This window comes from Muntiacus reevesi, chromosome 3 (genome assembly GCF_963930625.1).
Source record: "Muntiacus reevesi chromosome 3, mMunRee1.1, whole genome shotgun sequence".
Lineage (NCBI taxonomy): Eukaryota > Metazoa > Chordata > Mammalia > Artiodactyla > Cervidae > Muntiacus > Muntiacus reevesi.
The window spans coordinates 261,472,196-261,493,624 of NC_089251.1; the positions used below are offsets into that span (position 1 = coordinate 261,472,196).

A 21,429-nucleotide genomic window follows, 5' to 3' on the forward strand; every position below is an offset into this window, starting at 1 on the left:
TTAAAGTACAGTGTGAACCAAATATTAATATTTAGTCATGCTTAAATTTGGGTTCCTAGTACTGGCAAGTGTCTATCATGTTAGAAATCCAGTGTGAGACTTATGAAGACAGGCCAATGAGAATAATTTTCTTCATCTTTTCTTGTTATATTATGTATTTGATTTTTTTAGATTTTAGTCACATTATGGGACTTCACTTTCAGATAGAATTTCTGATAGATTTTGTGTTGTTGCATTTCTAAATACTGACTTCTATTTTTGCTCTTTTTGATGTTACTTAACATAACCATGAAAAAAACCTGGCTGTTAATAATTTTTCTGTTCCAGTGTTTCCATCTATAGTTCCAAATTCAATATTTACTCATGATTTTGTGTTTCAGCCTCTGTTAAATTACTTGATGAATCTTGGACTCAGTTTTGACAACTAAATCCCAGACTCCACCCAAGCTACACTCTTAATGGGCAGCTAACACACTAGACATGGGTATGGCTAGTATGCCCTCGGGCACCTGTGACTCATGGAGAAGCACCTAACTTAATTGTCTTCTCCTTCCCTAGATAACCTCAGGCAAATATCTCAAGAACTTCTCCCTCTAACACCCATCTCATAAATTTTACACAAACTTAGTCACATACCTTTGTTCCATGTATTAACCTTATATTATTAAGGTCCGAATGTAACCCACTTATAAAATTCTGTCCCTCAAAAGATATTTCTCTGGAATTCATCTGAAATAGTATTCCTTTACTCTAGTGAGGTCTTAAAATAATTTATGGTCTATTTCTTTACTTTCAAGTTCAGTTCATTCAGTCGCTGTGTCTTTTCTGACTCTTTGCGACCCCATGAACCACAGCACGCCAGGCCTCCCTGTCCATCACCAACTCCCGGAGTCCACCTACACAATGTCAGATTTGTGATCTCCGAAGATTTAGCTTCGGAACCAGGGACCAGTCTCCATCACTCAAGAGCTTTGGTGTAGCAGAGTTTTATTGAAGTGAAAAAGGGACAGAGAATGCTTCTAACATAGACATCAAAAGGCAGATGGAGAGTGTCCCCCTCACTGTTAGCAAGGGAGTTATATACTTTTTAACTAATTATTACAATAAATCAAAAGAAGGTCTCAAGTTTGTGAAAATTTAACCAGACCCACTCCCACAATTTACATTTTAGGATAACAGGGTTAGAATTTAGCAATAGAAAGGTGCTACCAGACCCACTCCCATAGTATACATTGTAAAATATCAGGATTAGTCAGAAGGCTTTCAGGAAGGAGAAACTGTCCCCAAGCAGGATACGTTGTTATATAAGCCCTAATACAGAGTTTAAACTGAGTTTTTGTTGTGTAATCATCAGTTCCAAGGAAAAGGCACCCCACTCCAGTACTCTTGCTTGGAAAATCCCATGGACGGAGGAGCCTGGTAGCTGCAGTCCATGGGGTCACTGCAAGTCGGACATGACTGGCTTCGCTTTCACTTTTCACTTTCATGCATTGGAGAAGGAAATGGCAACCCAATCCAGTGTTCTTGCCTGGAGAATCCCAGGAATGGGGGAGCCTGGTGGGCTGCCGTCTATGGGATCACACAGAGTCGGACACAACTGAAGTGACTTAGCAGCAGCAGCAGCAGTTCCAGGCTTAAAGAAAAAACAAAACAAAACATTTTATGTGACTAAGACTAAGGAATGTAGAGGAAAAAATAAAACGTTTGTCCTTTCTTCCTCCTTGAGAACACCAGACCCCTCTCTTCTCCTCAGAGACACTAGACCCCTTATCAACCTGCCTAAGGATTGACTCTCTCATTCCCCCCTCTTCTTTTAGGAGAATTATGTTGCCAAGGGAAAGGGGCATCATTTTCATTCCATAACTACTTCCTGCTTTGTTGGGTCACTGTCCTAAACTTGTTGAGGCAACATATTCTCCTAACTCTCTTATTGAGGGTCTCTGATCCAGGGCCCCCAAGAAATAGTTGGAGGAGGTTATGGCACTCGTAGGAGCTTGAGCAACCATTTGTAACTTAAAAACTTTCAGACGGTTAGAAACAAACCCCATTATACAGTTATAGATGTAAGGCAAAATAGTCATTGGACCAAGTTAAAATCAAAATTTAAAGTCAAATGTGACCACGTCATGGTTATATCAGTCCATTTTAGGATTACTAGATGTCATCAGATCAAGAAGAGGCATCACATACGATTGTTGTTGGTGAAGATTTTTGCAGAGTTGAAGAAAGTCCTTTCCTTGAAGCAGAGAAACCCACCATGGGAAGTCTTCAATTGAGGAAGGAAGTGCTCCGCAGACCCAGCAATTAGACCAAGTGTGGAATGCAGCATAGGAATGAGTCTAGGATAGGAAAGCGTTGTCTTAAGGGTCAAAGGCAGACTCAGGATTTCTGGAGTCAGCAGAAGCAAGCCCACCTAGATTCTCAGGCCCATCTTGGTTCCTCGCTCAAATAGCTGTTTGACTCAAAGGTTCCGTCAGGACTTAACCTCCTGGTAATGACTGTTGAAAAGCTAAAAGCTGAGTCACATAGTTAATTTTAAGGCTTCAGGAGCTATGACAGTATCTATGCACAAAAAAAGTCTGTCATAGAGACAGTCCTTTCTTCTTAGGGGCAGCTTGAGCCCTCATTAAAGCTATGGCTAAAACTTTAAAACAACTGTCTTGTGTTTCATGAGTTAGCTTACACAGATGTCTCTTAATAATGTCATTAGCTTTTTTCTACCTTTTCCGAAGACTGGAGTCTCCAAAACAGTGCAAGTGATATTCTATTCCTAGAGCTTTTGACACACCTTCAGCAAGAGCAGCTTTAAAGGTGGAGCACTGTTGCTCTGAACTTACATCACAAGAAGTTAGTACAGTGAAATTTCACCCATTACTAAACTTATGAGCTTTAGGCATTAGCAAAACAATAGTAACAATTACCCTTAAGCAATGTGGCCATAGCCTTTATTTTCAGTAACAAACAAACTAAACTCTGATCCTGTGGACAAACTCAAAGTTGGAGCCTGCAAGAGAGCAATTTGAAGAGCCTTAAAAGCCTTTTGAATAACTAAAGACCAAACCAGCTTGTGACTTTGGGCCTGCTGAGTCTCAGTTATAAGTTTATTTTATTTTATTTTATTTATGATCTTATAGATTTTTTTTTAAATTTTAATTGGAGACTAATTACTTTACAATATTGTAGTGGTTTTTGCCATACATTCACATGAATCAGCCATGGATGTACATGTGTTCCCCATCCTGAACCCCCCTCCCATCTCCCTCCCCATCCCATCCCTCAGGGTCATCCCAGTGCACCAGCCCTAAGCACCCTGTCTCATGCATCGAATCTGGACTGGTGATCTATTTCACATATAATATACATGTTTCAATGCTATCCTCTCAAATCATCCCACCCTTGCCTTCTCCCAGAGTCCAACAGTCTGTAATTTACATCTGTGTCTCTTTTGTTGTCTCACATATAGGGTCATCGTTACCATCTTCCTAAATTCCATATATATGCATTAATGTACTGTATTGGTGTTTTTCTTTCTAACTTACTTTATTCTGTATAACAGGCTCCAGTTTCATTCACCTCATTAGAACTGATTCAAATGCATTCTTTTTAATAACTTGAGTAATATTCCATTGTGTATATGTACCACAGCTTTCTTATCCCTTTGTCTCCCTATGGACATCTAGGTTGCTGCCATGTCCTGGCTATTGTAAGCATTGCTGCAATGAACAATGGGGTGCACGTGTCTCTTTCAATTCTGGTTTCCTCCGTGTGTGTGCCCAGGAGTGGGATTGCTGGGTCATATGGCAGTTCTAGTCCCAGTTTTTTAAGGAATCTCCACACTGTTCTCCATAGTGGCTGTACTAGTTTGTACACTGTTTCCACCAACAGTGTAAGAGGGTTCCTTTTCCTTCACACCCTCTCCAGCACTTATTGTTTGTAGACTTTTTGATGGCAGCCATTCTGACTGGTGTGAGATGGTACCTCATTGTGGTTTTGATTTGAATTTCTCTGATAATGAGTGATGTTGAGCTTCTTTTCATGTGTTTGTTAGCCATCTGTATGTCTTCTTTGGAGAAATGTCTGTTTAGTTCTTTGGTCCATTTTTTAATTGGGTCATTTATTTTTCTGGAATTGAGCTGCAGGAGCTGCTTGTTTATTCTTGAGATTAATTCTTTATCAGTTGCTTCGCTTGCTATTAGTTTCTCCATTCTTAAGGCTATCTTTTCACCTTGCTTATAGTTTCCTTTGTTGTGCAAAAGCTTTTAAGTTTAATTAGGTCCCGTTTGTTTATTTCTGCTTTCATTTCCATTACTCTGGGAGGTGAGTTATAGAGTATCCTGCTGTGATTTATGTCAGAGAGTGTTTTGCCTATGTTTTCCTCTAAGAGTTTTATGGTTTATGGTCTTACATTTAGATCTTTAATCCATTTTTAATTTATTTTTGTGTATGGTGTTAGAAAGTGTTCTAGTTTCATTCTTTTACAAGTGGTTGACCAGTTTTCCCAGCACCACTTGTTAAAGAGATTGTCTTTTCTCCATTGTATATTCTTGTCTCCTTTGTCAAAGATAAGGTGTCCATAGGTGCATGGATTTATCTCTGGGCTTTCAATTCTGTTCCATTGATCTATATTTCTGTCTTTGTGCCAGTACCATACTGTCTTGATGACTGTTGCTATGTAGTATAGCCTGAAGTCAGGTAGGTTGATTCATCCAGTTCCATTCTTCTTTCTCAAGATTGCTTTCGAGGCTATTTGAGGTTTTTTGTAATTCCATACAAATTGTGAAATTATTCTAATTCTCTGAAAAATACCTTTGGTGGCTTGATAGGGATTGCATTGACTCTATAGATTGCTTTGGGTAGTATACTCATTTTCACTGTATTGATTCTTCCAATCCATGAACATGGTATATTTCTCCCTCTATTTGTGTCATGTTTGATTTCTTTCATCGGTGTTTTATAGTTTTCTACATATAGGTCTTTTGTTTCTTTAGGTAGATCTCTTCCTGAGTATTTTATTCTTTCCGTTGCAATGGTGAATGGAATTGTTTCCTTAATTTCTCTTTCTGTTTTCTCATTGTTCATGTATAGGAATGCAAGGGATTTCTGCATGTTAATTTTATATCCTGCAGCTTTACTGTATTCATTAATTAGTTCTAGTAATTTTCTGGTGGAATCTTTAGAGTTTTCTATGTAGAGGATCATGTCATCTGCAAACAGTGAGAGTTTTACTTCTTCTTTTCCAATCTGGATTCCTTTTATTTCTTTTTCTGCTCTGACTGCTCTGGCCAAAACTTCCAAAACTTTGTTGCATAGTAGTGGTGAGAGTGGGCATCAGTTATAAGTTTATATAAAAGCCAGGCAAGTTCCCCATAACCTGGAATCCAAATGTGGCAGTATCCTGTAAGCCCAAGAATCCTTTCAATTGTCTTAAAGTCATAGGTAGAGGATGATCTAATATAGGTTTACCTCTAGAAAGCATCCTTCAAATCAATAATTGAAAAATATTTGGCTTGTCCAGGCAGCCCCATTATGGCAGCGGATTGGGAGGAAAGCAGACCAGGGGCATTAGTGAGCAGAAAGTTGTCCAAAAAGAAATAGACTGATTGGCCCTCCACAGTTTTTAATACACTGGGTTTCTCAGGTGTAATTAGGACAGGAGTTTGTGTGGGGACCCCCAGGCACTTTCAGTCCATATTGTCTTGAGAGTCCGACCCCAGGGACCTACACCTCAGAGGACAGTCTCTTTTCCAGTGTGGTCCTTTGAAGACAGGACCTGGAGCCAGGGGTGGCTTAGATGCCTGAGGGCAATCCCGCTTGAGATTCCCCTCCTTACCACAGTATTAACAAGTCCCTCTCTTTTCACCTGGGTCCCTCTGGACATTTTCCTCAGGCTGTTTCAGAGCAGATCTAACAGCCATTGTTGGGGCTTCAGTCTTTTGCCTAGTTCTTTTTTGCCTCTTATTTTCCTCCTTATATTCTCTACCATAAATACCATCTGAGGCAGCTGTAACAGTTTTTTCTAAAGACTGATTTTGTCCTTTCCTCCTCCTTGAGAAGCCTAGACTCCTCTCTCCTCCTCGGGAACCCCAGACCTCTTATCAACCTGCTTAGGAATTGACTCTCTCAGTTGTAACTTTTGCTTGTTGATCTGCATACAGATTTCTCAGGAGGCAGGTCAGGTGGTCTGGTATTCCCATCTCTTGAAGAATTTTCCAGTTTATTGTGATCCAGCAGTCAAAGGCTTTGGCATAGTCAATAAAGTAGAAGTAGATGTTTTTTTTGGAACTCTCTTGCTTTTTTGATGATCCAGCGGATGTTGGCGAGTTGATCTCTGGTTCCTCCATCTTTTCGAAATCCAGTTTGAACATCCGGAAGTTCATGGATCGTATACTGTTGAAAACTGGCTTGGAGAATTTTGAGCGTTACTTTGCTAGCATGTGAGATAAGTGCAATTGTGCGGTAGTTAGAGCACTCTTTGGCATTGCCTTTCTTTGGGATTGGAATGAAAACTGACCTTTTCCAGTCCTGTGGCCACTGCTTAATTTTCCAAATTTGCTGGCATATTGAGTGCAGCACTTTCATAGCATCATCTTTTAGGATTTGAAATAGCTCAACTGGAATTTCATCATCTCCATTAGCTTTGTTCATAGATGCTTCCTAGGGCCCACTTTAGTTCACATTCCAGGATGTCTGGCTCTAGGTGAGTGATCACGCCATCATGATTATCTGGGTCATGAAGATCTTTTTTGTATAGTTCTTCTGCGTATTCTTACCACCTCTTCTTAATATCTTTCGCTTCTGTTAGGTCCATACCATTTCTGTCCTTAATTGTGCCCATCTTTGCATGAAATGTTCCCTTGGTATCTCTAATTTTCTCGAAGAGATCTCTAGTCTTTCCCATTCTATTGTTTTCCTCTATTTCTTTGCATTGATCACTGAGGAAGGCTTTCTTATCTCTCCTTGCTATTCTTTGGATCTCTGCATTCAAATGGGTATATCTTCCTTTTCTCCTTTGCCTTTCACTTCTCTTCTTTTCTCAGCTATTTGTAAGGCCTCCTCAGACAACCATTTTGCCTTTTTGCATTTCTTTTTCTTAGGGATGGTCTTGATCACTGCCTCTTGTACAATGCCATGAACCTCCATCCATAGTTCTTCAGACTATCTATCAGATCTAGTCCCTTGAATCTATGTCACTTCCACTGTATAATCATAAGGGATTTGATTTAGGTCAATCTAAGTCTGAATTTGACAATAAGGAGTTAATGATCTGAGCCACAGTCAGCTCCCAGTCTTGTTTTTGCTGACTGTATAGAACTTCTCTGTCTTTGACTGAAAAGAATGTAATCAATCTGATTTCCATATTGACCATCTGATGATGTCCATATATAGAGTTTTCTCTTGTGTTGTTGGACAAGTGTATTTGCTATGACCAGTGTGTTCTTTTGGCAAAATTCTGTTAGCCTTTTACCTGCTTCGTTTTGTACCCCAAGGCCAAATTTGCCTGTTACTCAAAGTATCTCTTGACTTCCTACTTTTGCATTTCAGTCCCCTATAATGAAAAGGACATCTTTTTGGGGTGTTAGTTCTAGAAGGTCTTGATTAACCTTAAGCTAATTTTTGTGAAGTTGGGTATTCTTAAATAGCAGAAGATATTGTACAGTTCTGTGCTAAGTTGCTTCAGTCATGTCCGACTCTTTGTGACCCCATAGACCATAGCCCTCTAGGCTTCTCTGACCATGGGATTCTCAAGCAAGAATACCGGCATGGGATGACACTTCCTCCTCCAGGCGGTCTTTGAGACCCAGGGATCACACCTATGTCTCTTGGGTTTCCTACATTGGCAGGCAATTTGTGTGTATGTGTGTGTGTGTGTGTGTGTGTGTGTGTGTGTGTGTGTGTGCTTTAACCACTGGTGCCACCTAGAAGAAGATATTACTACTAGCAGAAGATACCACTAGCAGAAGATACTACCTTTCTCTGAATCCATTTCTTTCCACTCTAGTTCATGGATCCTAAGACCCACTACTTCGAAAATCATAATTAAATAATGTACAAAATCAGGAGTTTAAAAGCTCATTTCATATTTTTCTGACATTACATGATAAATTGAAATAGCTGAATTTCTCATTTCTATATCAAAAACATTGGATTTTGTGTGAGTTAACAGTACCACTCACTCACTTGTCACACCTAGTCATATCCAACTCTTTGTGACGCCTATGGACTGTAGCCTGCCAGACTCATCTGTCCATGGGATTTTTCAGGCAAGAATACTGGAGTTGGTTGCTATTTCCTTTTCCAGGGAATCTTCCCGACCCAGGGATCAAATCTGTGTCTCCTGCATTACAGGAGTGTTCTTTATCGTTGAACTACTGGGGAAGCCCAATCGTGCCACTGCAGCTACATGACTAAAACTTTGCTAATTAACTTATATTTACTTTTAGCCACATTTTTGGAGTTTATTCAGATGCACACTCAGAATTCATTGAGCCAAACATTTCCAGTTTGCAAGCAATTCTATAGGCACTTAGGAACTTGCATTAGACTTTCCTGTGTTGCTGTTCTCATTAAAGAGAGTCTGGCTAGAATCTGTAGAAGCTATCTTCTTAAAACAATTCCCCAGCATGTGCTGGACCTAATGAAATTCTCTGCTAATGACATTCTGAAATCTCATGGCATTTTCTCTGTAAATCATGGTTTATCAACTTATCATTACTAGTATATTTGCAAAAATCAATAAAATACTCTCAGAAACATTTTAAATAAATTTTAATAACTTTTTAAAAAACTTTTCCATTTATTCTTCAAAAATGTTAATGAAGGATTACTTTGACAGCTTTTTATCTTCTTTGGTGTCACACACAACACTTTATTCCTTAAGTGTTCAGTAAAATATTTAATGTTTCTTTAACATGTTTCTTGCTAATGATGTAAGCTAAAACTTAATATACTCTCTGTGAAAGAAAACAGCAATATGCCTTCCAGGTAAATATTAGGAGAATATAATCACTTTGTCCTCTCTGATAAAATCTTTACCATAATTTTAACTGTTATCTTATGCAGCAATGATTTGCTAAATAAAAACTTTGACATTCTCTATGAGCATCTATTAATCACCATAGGTTCATAGACTAAAGAAATCTGGCTCAGTCAAGGGATGTAAACAATTGACTATTTATATTAATTATGTTAATAGTATTTACTAACTGATTATTATAGCTTCATGAGGGTGTGAAGATTCAAATATTAGTGTTGTATAGTTAAGGGACATTGCATGTACTCAGCAGGTGGAGAACTATATTTGTTGAGCATGTGAATTAAAGAATATACTATTTATAACAGCCAGGACATGGAAGCAACCTAAATGTCCATCAGCAGAAGGATGAATAAAGAAGATATGACACGTATATACAATAGAATACTACTCAACCATAAAAAGGAACAAAATTGTGCCATTTTCAGAGACGTAGATAGACTGTCACACAGGCTGAAGTAAGTCAGAAAGAGAAAAACAAATAATCATATATTAATGCACATATGTGGAATCTAGAAAAATGGTACAGATGAACCTATTTGCAAAGCAGAAATAGAGACACAGATATGGAGAACAAATGTTTGGACATCAAGGAGGGAAAGTAGGGAATGGGGTAGATTGGGAGATTGGGCTTGACATATATACACTGCTGTGTATAAAATAGACAGCTAATGAGAACATACTATAGAGCACAGGGAATTCTACTTAGCTCTGTGGTGACCTAAATGGGGAGGAAATCCAAAAGAGGAGACATGTGTGTACTATAGTCGATTCACTTTGCTGTACAACAGAAACTAACTGCATTGTTGGGCAACTATGTTCCGATAAAAATAAAAATTAAAAAAAAAAAGAATGATAGGTAGAGATTCAAACTTTGTCTTTCCTTCATTCCCATGTTGTGGTCTTACAGTTTTCATTGGCTTTAGATATTTTTATGTTCATTTATTTGTCCTTAGCTTTTTACTGTCCTCTTACTTCAAATGACATTTCATAGGAACATGCTGGGGCCCTTCCCAGCTGACTACTCCCTCGCTCTGTCTGGCCAGTCTGCTATGTTCTAGTCTGTTCCAAAGGTCACTTGTTCCAGTTGAAATAGCTGTCTGGATGGCCTGGAAATAATCCAGATACTGGTTCTTTCCTGTAAAGAAAGCAAAGAAAGATGTTAGTTTCTTGGCTACATTTTGAAAGAAAAAAATAAAAGAATTTTATGGTGAAGTCTACTAATAATTGAAAAAAAGTTAACGTAGCTCTGGGACTAATTTAAAATTTTTGCTCTTTTCCAGTGGTTCATGTTACTTCACTTTTTTACATACTTTTTAAAGTTTAGTGTGAGTTTAATTTAATAATTGGCAATAAATAACTAAGTACATGTAGGAAGTGTTTGAACACAGATTTTGGCAAAGAATCATCCTAAACCATTTTCTCTCATATACATACACAAACACACACACCTCATTTATCTATTTAGCTCTTCATTTATTTTATTTACAGTATCTACTTTAATTGAAAACAAAATAAAACTTGTACTGGACAGTACAAGGAATGGGAGGAGACAGTGAGGAGATAGTTGTAAATGTTCAGAGGTAAAAACTAACCTACACTTGGCAAAGAACTAACCACAGATACCTGCCCTGTTCCTTTTTCAGACAATTTGGACCATTTGCAGGCTAGGGAGTAAGCCGTATGATGCAATTTTGTAAAAAACTGTTTCTACAGTAAATCCTCTTTAATTCCCCCCTAGATCTTTGGTAAATGTCTCCAGTTTTCATCTTTTCTACATAAAAGGAATTAAACAGGAAAAATGCCTGAAGATAAGCTGGCCACTTCTTTCATGACTCCCTGACATCCATGGTGATTAGAAAAATATGTATCTCTTAGAATCACTAAATTTTGAAAATATCTTAACCATACATTACATGAATTTTTAACTTATTTTTTAAAAATATTACCTATATAAACTGTGTTTGGTTTAAAACAACTCAGTCTGATCTACAGTGAATTAATGAATGAAGATTTAAAACTTCATACTGTGATGTGACATGATTATAGCTCTAGCCTGATCTTTGACTTGGAATAACGTTCTTGAACATTAGCTATTCTTGGCATAAAAGGAAGAAAGTCCTCCAAATAAACCAAAGCTTAAGTAAGTCATAGAAAGCTATATTTCATCTTTTATTTACATTCTAGCTATAAATAAATACTGAATCAATGGCTCCTAGGTTCATGAGGCATCTGGCTGCCCAGAGTCCCTTTAAAAAGGCTGTCCCAGCCTTTGTATCTGTTTATCCTCTCAAAGTGAGCTTCACTGGTGTCTCAGATGGTAAGGAATCTGTCTGCAATGCTGGAGACCCAAGCTCAATCCCTGGGGGAGGAAGATCCCACCATCTCAAAATCTGTGTGTACAGTTCTATTGTTGTTATTGTTGTTTAGTTGCTAAGTCATATCCGACTCTCCTGGTATCCCATGGACTGTAGCCCACCAGGCTCCTTTGTCCATGGGATTTCCCAAGTGAGAATACTAGAGTGGTTCATCAATTCCTTCTCCAGGGGATTTTTCTGACCCAGGGGTCAAACTCATGTCCCTGCATCAGTAGGCAAGTTCTTTACTGTGAGTAACCAGAGAAGAGTTCTGTGCCTTCATAATAAATCTGAATGCAAAGCAAAAGCATGGTTCTAACATTCTCTCATTTCTCAACTTTTCGTACTCCTAGGGACACAGGCTCAGAGCATATTTACAGGGCAGAAATGGGGTCTATCCTTCTCTTCAAAAGTATTACTGGCTTGCTGCATTTTCAGGATAACTTCAAGATAAATGATCATGTCTTAAAGGAATTCAGAGGCCCCCATCTTTTCCAAGTAAGCATTAAACCTTACAAATGCCAGCAAAAAATGCTGACATGTAAAAAATAAACCTATAATAAAATAGCAAAGCACAAGTATTCTTAAATATGTTTACGTGAAGTCAAATATCTAAGTTCACAGAGAATTTGTCTTGCTTATGTGTGTTTTGGTTTTATAACAAAACTTCATTTGTGAGAAGGTAAAGGTTAGAATATTCTCGCAAAACTGATTTACATAAAACTTGCTTTTGACATATGTTGTGTTATATGCCTTTGTGTCACTTTTTTGGTAAAGTTTTTCTTGTTACTGTATCTATAAAGAAAAGAAAAACAGAGAACATACAAATCCCTAGCATGCCTGTTAGATCTTCCAAAGACACCACTTGAATTTCTCATCACCCTGCGTCCCCTCCTTAAGGCTTAATCATAGAGCTGAAACTAGAGAAAACAGCTGTCCTTGAAAACCACAAGGGGCTCAAGTATTTATTTTTGCTATGAAAATTGAGCGAATTTGTACAAACCTTTTGACATTATCTTGCCAAATAAACCCTAAAGTAGTACCTCTTTCTTAGAAAATAGTTCAGTTTTTTAAAAGAAACAATCAAAAATGTCTATATGATCAAATAAAATTAATTAGAAAGTTTGTAGACATAAAGTCAATGAGACCATGGAAAGCACATGAGTCATATGACCTAGTTGAGTTTATTTAGAACACACATACTTACAAAAATTTGGGATTCCATCAAAACCAGATTGTTTCCCGTACTGTTCCCCAACTAAAAATTAGAAGGTCAAAGGAAAATTGTACAAAAATGTCCCAAAAAGCAATTCATGAAAATTGTCTAAAAACTAACAAAACAAAATAAATGGAAGAATAAGAGGAAGAACATGTTTTATCATTTTGAATTTTATACATTAAAGCCTGTTCAATAGCTGAACAGGCTTTAACATATAAAAATATATGATTTTTATATCATATATTATGTGTTCTTAACTTTCATGTAATACCACTTATCTTTTCCTTTAACAATTATCAGGAAAATTGCTCTAGCAAATTCATTTTTTGGATGTAAAGTGAAACAGTGTAACTAAGACTTAAAGAGCACAGAGAGCTATTTTGGAATGTGCTTGCTCTCAAGAAAGGCCAAGTGAGATTAAAATAAATGCATTAATTGATTATTGTTCTTCATGAGAATGAACAATTTCAAGCAGAGAGAAACTTCAGCTCTGTTTCAAAAGGTCAGCAGTGATGGTATTTAAGAGGAAAACTGAAGTCACATTTTAAAAACTTGAGACAGATGCTTTATATTAAAAGCCTTCTCTGATGAGGTCCTTTTATGGTGACTGGAGTCTGTTCTCCTTGGTGGGTATAGACTGAAAGAAAAAACAAGTTATTGTCCTCCACTGATTCTGTTATGTGCCTTAACTGCACATATTTTTAAGGAACAATTGGAATTTCTGCACCCTGGCTTCATCTGCACTCTGACTGCTCAGTATGAGAAGTCTCTCTGTCTTTCCCTACCGCCCTCCCTTTCTCCCTCTCTTTCTCTCTCTCAATATATATATACATAGATGTATATATATATAACTAAAGATTCTAGAAATGTGACTCTGAAATTGGTATAAGTCAATTATTAAAGTAGCTTGGGGTAGTCAATAGAAAATTTGGAAAATTTTTAGAGACATATTTCTTTTTCTTTCAATCCCTAAAGGCTAAAACATCGAAAGAAAACTGTCTAAATAATGAATATATATTGGCAAGACTAATGTATATTTATGACTGCCAAAATTTCTGATACAGATTACTGATACAAATTGTGGTATGTCTATGTGGCCAGAAAGATCATTATGAAATGAACAATCTTTTCCATCCAGCACTCATCACAGAATATTTCTTGGTATATGTGAAACCACAAATACATCAGTGGGAACTTACTTGTATGGAAATACTGTAGTCAAACCACTAATCATGGCAGCCAGATTTCCCAGAATAAGGCAGTTACTCTAGAAATTATGCCAACTGCTTGGGTTAAAAATATGGTTTCAAAAATTGCAGATCAGCATAATATGGAAAAGTTATTAGCAAACTAAAAAATTGTGGATATAAAGTGGACAATGTTGAACAGTAATTCCATGTTGCCTTTTATTTTCTTTTATGTAGAGTCTCAAAAGAGAGTTGCAAAGAGCATCAGTTATACATTTCATTCAAACTTATTCAAACTTATTCAAACTTATTCAAACTTATTCAAACTTATTCATTCAAACTTATTCAAACTTATTTCATCTAAATATTTCTATCCTGCCTAAATTATGAAATACCTTTGTATAGATACCTTTGTATAGGGTTCCATATAGAAGCATTTTTTCTAATTTAAGAAAGCATACTTATTCAGATGTTCTCATAAAGTTATTCTTGGCTTTGTTATTTGACACTTCATATTGATTGTAAATTGAAAAGAATTACAGTCAAGGCAATTTTGGAGATAGAAATATGTTATTTCTATTTATTTAAAGTAATAAATAAATAGATTTAACTTGAGAGGCAGAGAATCCCACTATGTTTAAGCTTTTGTAAGAACTTCACATTTTGAAAAGAAAAATGCAATGAATATGTGTATATTCATTAAACATGTTCAGTTTTGTATCAAGATTTTGTGAAAATAAACTCACTAATAAGTTTCTACTTCTTAACTTTAATGTGTTTTTAATGCTATATGATGTTCATTCATTCTACACAATATTTTAAGTTACCCTGCACCCATATAAGTGATGCTTTTTCTGATTCCCTATTAATTAAGCAGTACATATTGACAGAAAACTTTATTCAGTATCTTTCACTGAACTATTTCAGTAGATCAGAAATCATTGATTAGTGCTGTGATAAAAGAATCATTTACTATCAACTGTTCTAGCTTAGGTTTCTCCCAGAGTATATTAAATTGTTTAGATAATTTGACAGAAACGTCTGATTACTATGTTATAATCCTTAATTTCTATATATGTGATAGTTCAACATGGACTAGTGGGTTTCTATATGAATAGTCTAAAGACCACAAGTTGTAGATACATTGTTAAAATGAAGAATTGAAATATCAAATCATGTAATTAAAAATGGATTAAAGACTTGAAACTATAAAACTTTTACAAGAAAACATTGGGAGTAAGGTGCTTGGCATTGGTTTTAGTAGGTTTTTTTGGGGGGGGAGGGGAACTGTCTCCTTCAGCAAGGGAAATAAAAGTAAAAATAAACAAATGGGACTATATCAAACTGTAAAGCTTTTGCACAGCAGAGGAAATGGATCAACAAAATGAGAAGGCCACCTACTGAATGTGAAAAGATTTTGCAAGCATTATGCCTGATAAGGGGTTAATATCCAAAGAACTCCTATAACTCAATATCAAGTAAACAAACAACGTGATTAGTAAATGGGCAGAGTCTCTGAATAAATCTTTTCCCAAAGACACAGATGGCTTACAGGCACATGAAAAGATGCTCAATATCACTAATCATCAGAGAAATGCAAATCAAAACCACAATAAGATATCACCTCACATCGCTTCTCGGCCTTTTGGCTCACATCGCTTCTCGGCCTTTTGGCTAAGATCAAGTGAAGATATCACCTCACACCTGTCAGAATGGCTACTATCAAAAAGACAACAAATAACAAGTGTTGGCAAGGACATGGAGAAAAGGGGAGCTTGGTACACTGTTGGTGGGAATGTAAATTTTGGGGCACCTACTATGGAAAACAGTAAGGAGTTTTCTCAAAAAGTTAAAAATAGAACTACCATATCACCCAGCAATTCCACTTCTAGGTATTAATCTAAAAAACAAAAACAAAAGCACTAATTTGAAAAGATAAATGCATTCCTATGTTTATTGCAGCTTTTTTACAGTAGCCAAGATATGGAAGCACCCTCAATTCCCATTAATAGATGAATGGATAAAAGACATGTGGTATGCACACACACACACACACACACACACACACACACAATGGAATATTAGCCATAAAAAGAATGAAGTCTTACCATTTGTGACAACAAGGACGATCCTGGAGTACTATGCTTAATGAAATAAGTTTGATAGAGAAAGACAAGAACTGTAAGATCTCACATTTTTGTGGAATCTGACAAAGAAAACAAATGAACAAACAAAACAGAAAGTGAGTTATGGATACAGAAAAGAAACAGAGTTGCCAGAAGGGAGGGGCTGGGGAAAGGAAAGAAAAAAGTGAGGGAGATTAAGAGGGACAAACTTCCAGCTGCAAAATAAATGAGTCACAGCTATGAAATCTACAGTGTGGGAAATATATTCAATAGCTATGTAATAATATCTTAGTAAGGTAACTAGACTAGTGGTGATTGCTTTGAAAGGTGCAAAAATATGGAATTGCTATGCTTTGTAACAAGAACACAGTGTTGGTCAATTATACTTCAAAAACAAACTAATAGGAAAATAGATCAAATTTGTGTTTACCAGTTGTGGGGGAAGAGAAGGGGGAACTGGCTGAAGGCAATCAAAAGGTACAGACTTCCAACTTAATTTATCCCCAGATAAGTAATATAAAATATGATAAATATAATCAACAATGTTGCATGTTAAATAAGAAAGGTGTTCAGTTCTAATTGTTACTTGTAACTTTGATTCTAGCTTCATTTTATGGTGGAAATTAACTTCATGCATAGAGATAGCTTATTCAGGATGTGTTGTCTCCCCAAATTACTAATGTTGAAGTATTCTGAAGTGGACTTGATGATTCTCAGAAAAAGTATAAAGTGTGAGAGCTTTGTCTATCCTTAATGATATCTGCCTTTTCTAAACTAAAACTTCTACATTAAATAATGTACAATATTTCTACATTATTTTACATTATGTAATCTTATGGCTTCCATAAGATGTTACAGAAAATGAAATTTTTGGTGACCTCAATATTTGACTGAAATTCAAAATACTGATAGTGTTGACTGCAGACAAGGATGTTGCACAACAGAAACTCTGATCCATTGCTGCTGAAAATGGAAAATGGTACAGCAACTTGGAAGACAGTTTTTGGCAGCTTTTTATAAAATTAAATATGTCCCTACCATTTGATTCAATAAACATTCTCATGGTTATTTATCCAAGTCATTTGAAAATTTATGTTTCACAAAAACCTGCATGTGAATGCTTATAGCAGCTTTTTTCATGATTGTCAAAAACTGGAAGCAACCAAGATGTCCTTCACTAGGTGAATGTATAAACCAACTGTAGTTTACTTGTACAAGGTATATTCATGTAATACTATTAAAGGGAAAAAAGATATGACCTATCAAAACATGAAAAGACACTGGTGAATCTTAAATGCCTGTTTCTAATTGAAAGAAGTCACTCTGAAAAGGTTATTAGTGTATGATTCAAAGAATATTTTATTATGGAAAAGGCAAAACTGAAGCCATGGTAAAAATATGTGTTTGCCAAGGGTTGGGGAACAGGAGAGGATTTAATAGATGAAGCATAGAAAACAATTTAAGGCAGTGAAAGTATTTAGTCTTACACTATAATGGTGGATACATGACACTGTGCAGCAAGAGATTGAACCTTAACGCATGAAAAATTTTAAAAATCACTTAGGATATTGGGGGATCCCAGGATGAAAGGCAGAATGTAGCAAAAATCTAACTGTACTATGAATGTGTGAAACAAGTTCCCTGAAAGGGGAGGGAGGGCGTAAATGTCCTGGCCTCAATAAACTTGGAAAGAAGTGGAGTCTACAAGACTAGAGGCAAAGAGAACTACGCGTAAGCAATATGCTCTAGATATTAGAGTTATTTCACATAGAGGTAGGGATTAATAATTCTGACACCACTACACGTGTATATTGTGATTAAACAACAAAGTGAACCTATGGCCAATTTCTCACTTCTGGAATGGAGGATTACAGATAAGCAAAGGAAGAAGACTATAGTGATCTTGTAGAAATTGATGGAATTTGGATACATCAGCAAAAGTCCATTTTTTAGATTAAAATAGTTATATATACAAATATTTATAGATATGTGAGCATGTACCAGTTATTATTCACACATATTGCTCCCTGCTTTGTCAGCTTAGAGGATCCAGAAGCGATGCACTTTAGTAACAATGAGCACGTGTTACCTAGATCTTGATTTCTAGTAAAATAAACTAGGGTACTTCTTGGAAAAAAAAGCAGCTGATTCTATAATCTTGGGGAAAAGTATACAAGATGATGCTGCAGTCTTCTGAAGTGTCTGAACACAAGGGGCTGGTAATAAGAAAAGAAAACCACAATGATGGCGTATATCAGAGGGACACAGGAATCAACTGAAAGAGCTTCCCATGGCCAAAGATGGGGAAAAAATGAGCAAGAAAATAAAATAGAATTCGATTATGATCCAGTGCTAAAAATAAATGTTCATGAGTTTATATTGATATAAACAAGTGATTTAATAAGTTACTAAATTGTGGAGAAAAGATAAACATGCCATACAGAAGGATTCCAAATAATTTGTGTAGATACTTTGCCCTCAAGGAAGTGAAGCATAACTCTCTACTCCTTAAGTGTGGGCTGTTCAGAGAGAAGCTCAGCACAGTAAAGAAAGGTTTAAAAAAAAAAAAAAAAAAGCATAGCATCAAAAGTCAGGAAAAGTTAACTTTATGGAGGAGAAGCCTGATCAACTATCTCTGAAAGGTGGTCAGGGTTCACATCAGAAGTAATCAATCACATTGATAGTATCTACCCTTGAAATGATGTAATGAAGATAACACTATCTCTGAGGACTTCCTCTCATAAAACCACAGCTCCATCTAATCATGAGGAAAAAACACCAGACATCAGAATAGAGGGTTATTCTACAAAATAACTACCCAGTATCAAAACTTAGGGTAACATGAGAAATTATCACAGCAAAGAGGAGCCTAAGGAGACTTAACTACTTATAATGTGATATCCTGGATGGAATCCAGGAAAAGAAAAGGGACTTTAGGCAAAAACTAAGGAAATCTGAATAATTTGTGAACCTCAGTGAATAATAATACATCAGTCTTAGCCATTTATTGTAACAAATGCACTACACAAAACAAGTTAATAATAAGAGTATATGTGTGCAGTACATATGAATACCTTGTACTATCTTTGTGATTCTTCTGTAAATCTAAGAATATTCTGAATTTCAAAAGTTTATTTTAATGAATTTTAACAACTTCTTGGGATATGTGACAATCTATGTGTTTGCTGGATATAGTTTTTTATGAATGTAACACTAAAAATATTAAAAAGTAAAATATAGATAAAAGAAGAAAAATTAAGTGCCTTTTTTTCCCCCTAGACCTAAGCAGTAGAGGAAATGACCAATCTAAAGAGTACAAAAGAATGTGCATCAGAAATGCAGAAGTGGTGATAAACCAGAAGTGAGTAAGTAAGCCGTAATTTTACATGAATTCAATACAAACATTAGATTTAAGTTGTAGAAATGTTACAAAATGATATTTTCAAGATTATTTCCAAAGACACTGTTTATTTCAAGAGTTAGTGTCTGCCAAGGGGCGATAAAGACATCTTGGGAGATGAAAAATTACTGTTACTTAATATACTTAAGGTTAGGCAGAAGGAAAGGCATATACACATATTAATACATATGCTGTTGTCTGGTCATAGATTAAAAATGCAAAAATAAAATCAATGAAAGCAAATGAACATAATCTCACAGTAGATGGCACATAAATACTTTGAGTAACTTTTTTTTATTTGCAACAATCATGGGAAAGATGTTGAATTCAAGTCAAAGTGACTTCTACTTGCTCATTCTATTGAGTCAGTCAGGCCAGACCAGGATACTGTGTCAACAAGTGACCCCCCAAGTATCAGAAAAGAGTAACAGTTTATTTTCACCCACACTACCTGTCCATTGCAAAATGCTACTTCTGTTTATCTCAAGGCAGATATACTCTAGGCTAAAGCAGCTGTCTCTAACCAGGGCACTTCTGATTGTGTGGTGAAAAGAAAAAAGTCATGATGACCCATTCACTAACTCTTCAAACTTCTGCTTGGTAGCAACCCACAATACTTATGCTCAAAAGTGAGCACATATTATTTCATTGACCAAAGCAAGTACATACCTACTCCTGAGTTCATCAAGAAAGGGCTACAGAAGGGAAACTACTAAGGGAGGAAGCCAAATTTTGCATTAATATAGTCCATGATATATATTAAATGCCTCCAATACTTATTAACTTTGTGACCTTTGAAAAAAATAGTATCTTTAAGTGTCAGTCTCCTTACCTACAAAATATAAACAGTGTTTAGTCACAGAGTTAAGGACAAAATGAAACTGAACACATAAAATGTCTAGATTAGTTAGGAACTAAATAAATGATAGCTATTATTATAAAAATGAATGCAGAGGTACTGTTACAGCCATGAGATTTTTATGCTTTAAACAAGTCTTAGATAATAAAAATAAAGCAGTAAGGAAAGTAATATAAAAGGGCTTAAACTTGTGTTTCTTTTAATGTTTTATATATCATCAAATGACTTATTAACAAATATTGTTTCAATATACTTTTTCAGAATAACTTCATTTTGTCTGCTCCATAAATTGTTCTGCAATTTTGAGCTGCCTATTTGCTCCATATGATATCTTTAATGAAAGTGGGGTTCAATCTTTACAGGATTGGATGTCCAGAACTAAATAAATCATAACAAGACCTACATAATTGAAAACAGGAATTTTGGTCTTTTGAAGGGCTTACCCCTGCAATAGCAGCCATTGGCATGGCTTTTGAAATAGGCCTGTGTCTGCCAGAAACCTTTGTGCTGAGCATGGCTACAGAACCGAGTCCCACAAAGTCTAACCCAGGTTGCCTTACTGGGAAGCCAAAAAACGATGTGCTTTTTCTATGGTTTGAAATTTATCCCAAAGAAGAATTCAGACCAAAACCAAACTTGGCTAAAATTCTTTAAAAATGTGAGTACTCAGGCAACTAAAATATGCTGAATTATAAATGGCTGCTAACAGAACATCAGTCCAATTTTGCTTCATAGAACATGGTACACATGGAGTAGAATGTGATTATAGTTTGCTTAGATGCACGGCCCTTGTCTTTCTTCCTCTTGAAAATCTGAATATTTGGTTTCCATGAGTCTACACTCTTCTAATACTCCCTTTTTTGCAAGTACAAATTCTTTCTCTCTCACTAATAAATCTCCTCTCACATTCTTATAGTTTTATCCATTTCTACTTGGATGTTATTAAAGCCTTTCATTTAATGTTATTTTATGTGATATCATCTGCTTTTCATCTTTAGCTTTTAAGAACTTAAAGCAAGTATAAAATATATTTTTTAAGACCTTCAATATCTAATACAGTGCTTTTATAAATAGTCATCTGCCTATTCATCATTTTTCTTGGTTTTGTTGCTATCCTTTACACAAAATGATATTTTTCCTCAAAGATAATTATGGTCTGAGGGTTGACTCAGAGAAATAGTTGATCAATTTTAACTGAGGAAGCAAAAAATTTTTGAAATGTTTTCTAGTCAGTCAATGCTAATAGATGA

At 36.0% G+C, this 21,429-nt stretch overlaps 1 long non-coding RNA gene across 1 annotated transcript; it reads right to left on the reverse strand.

Annotated features, from left to right (window-relative positions):
• Nucleotides 1–8,851: 8,851 nt before the first annotated feature.
• On the reverse strand, nt 8,852–16,073 carry LOC136163517 (uncharacterized). The gene is made up of 3 exons (XR_010662249.1): nt 15,903–16,073; nt 15,424–15,513; nt 8,852–10,169 (listed from the first exon to the last, which is right to left on the reverse strand). It is a non-coding gene; the product is annotated as an uncharacterized lncRNA (long non-coding RNA).
• Between the last annotated feature and the right edge of the window lie 5,356 nt (nt 16,074–21,429).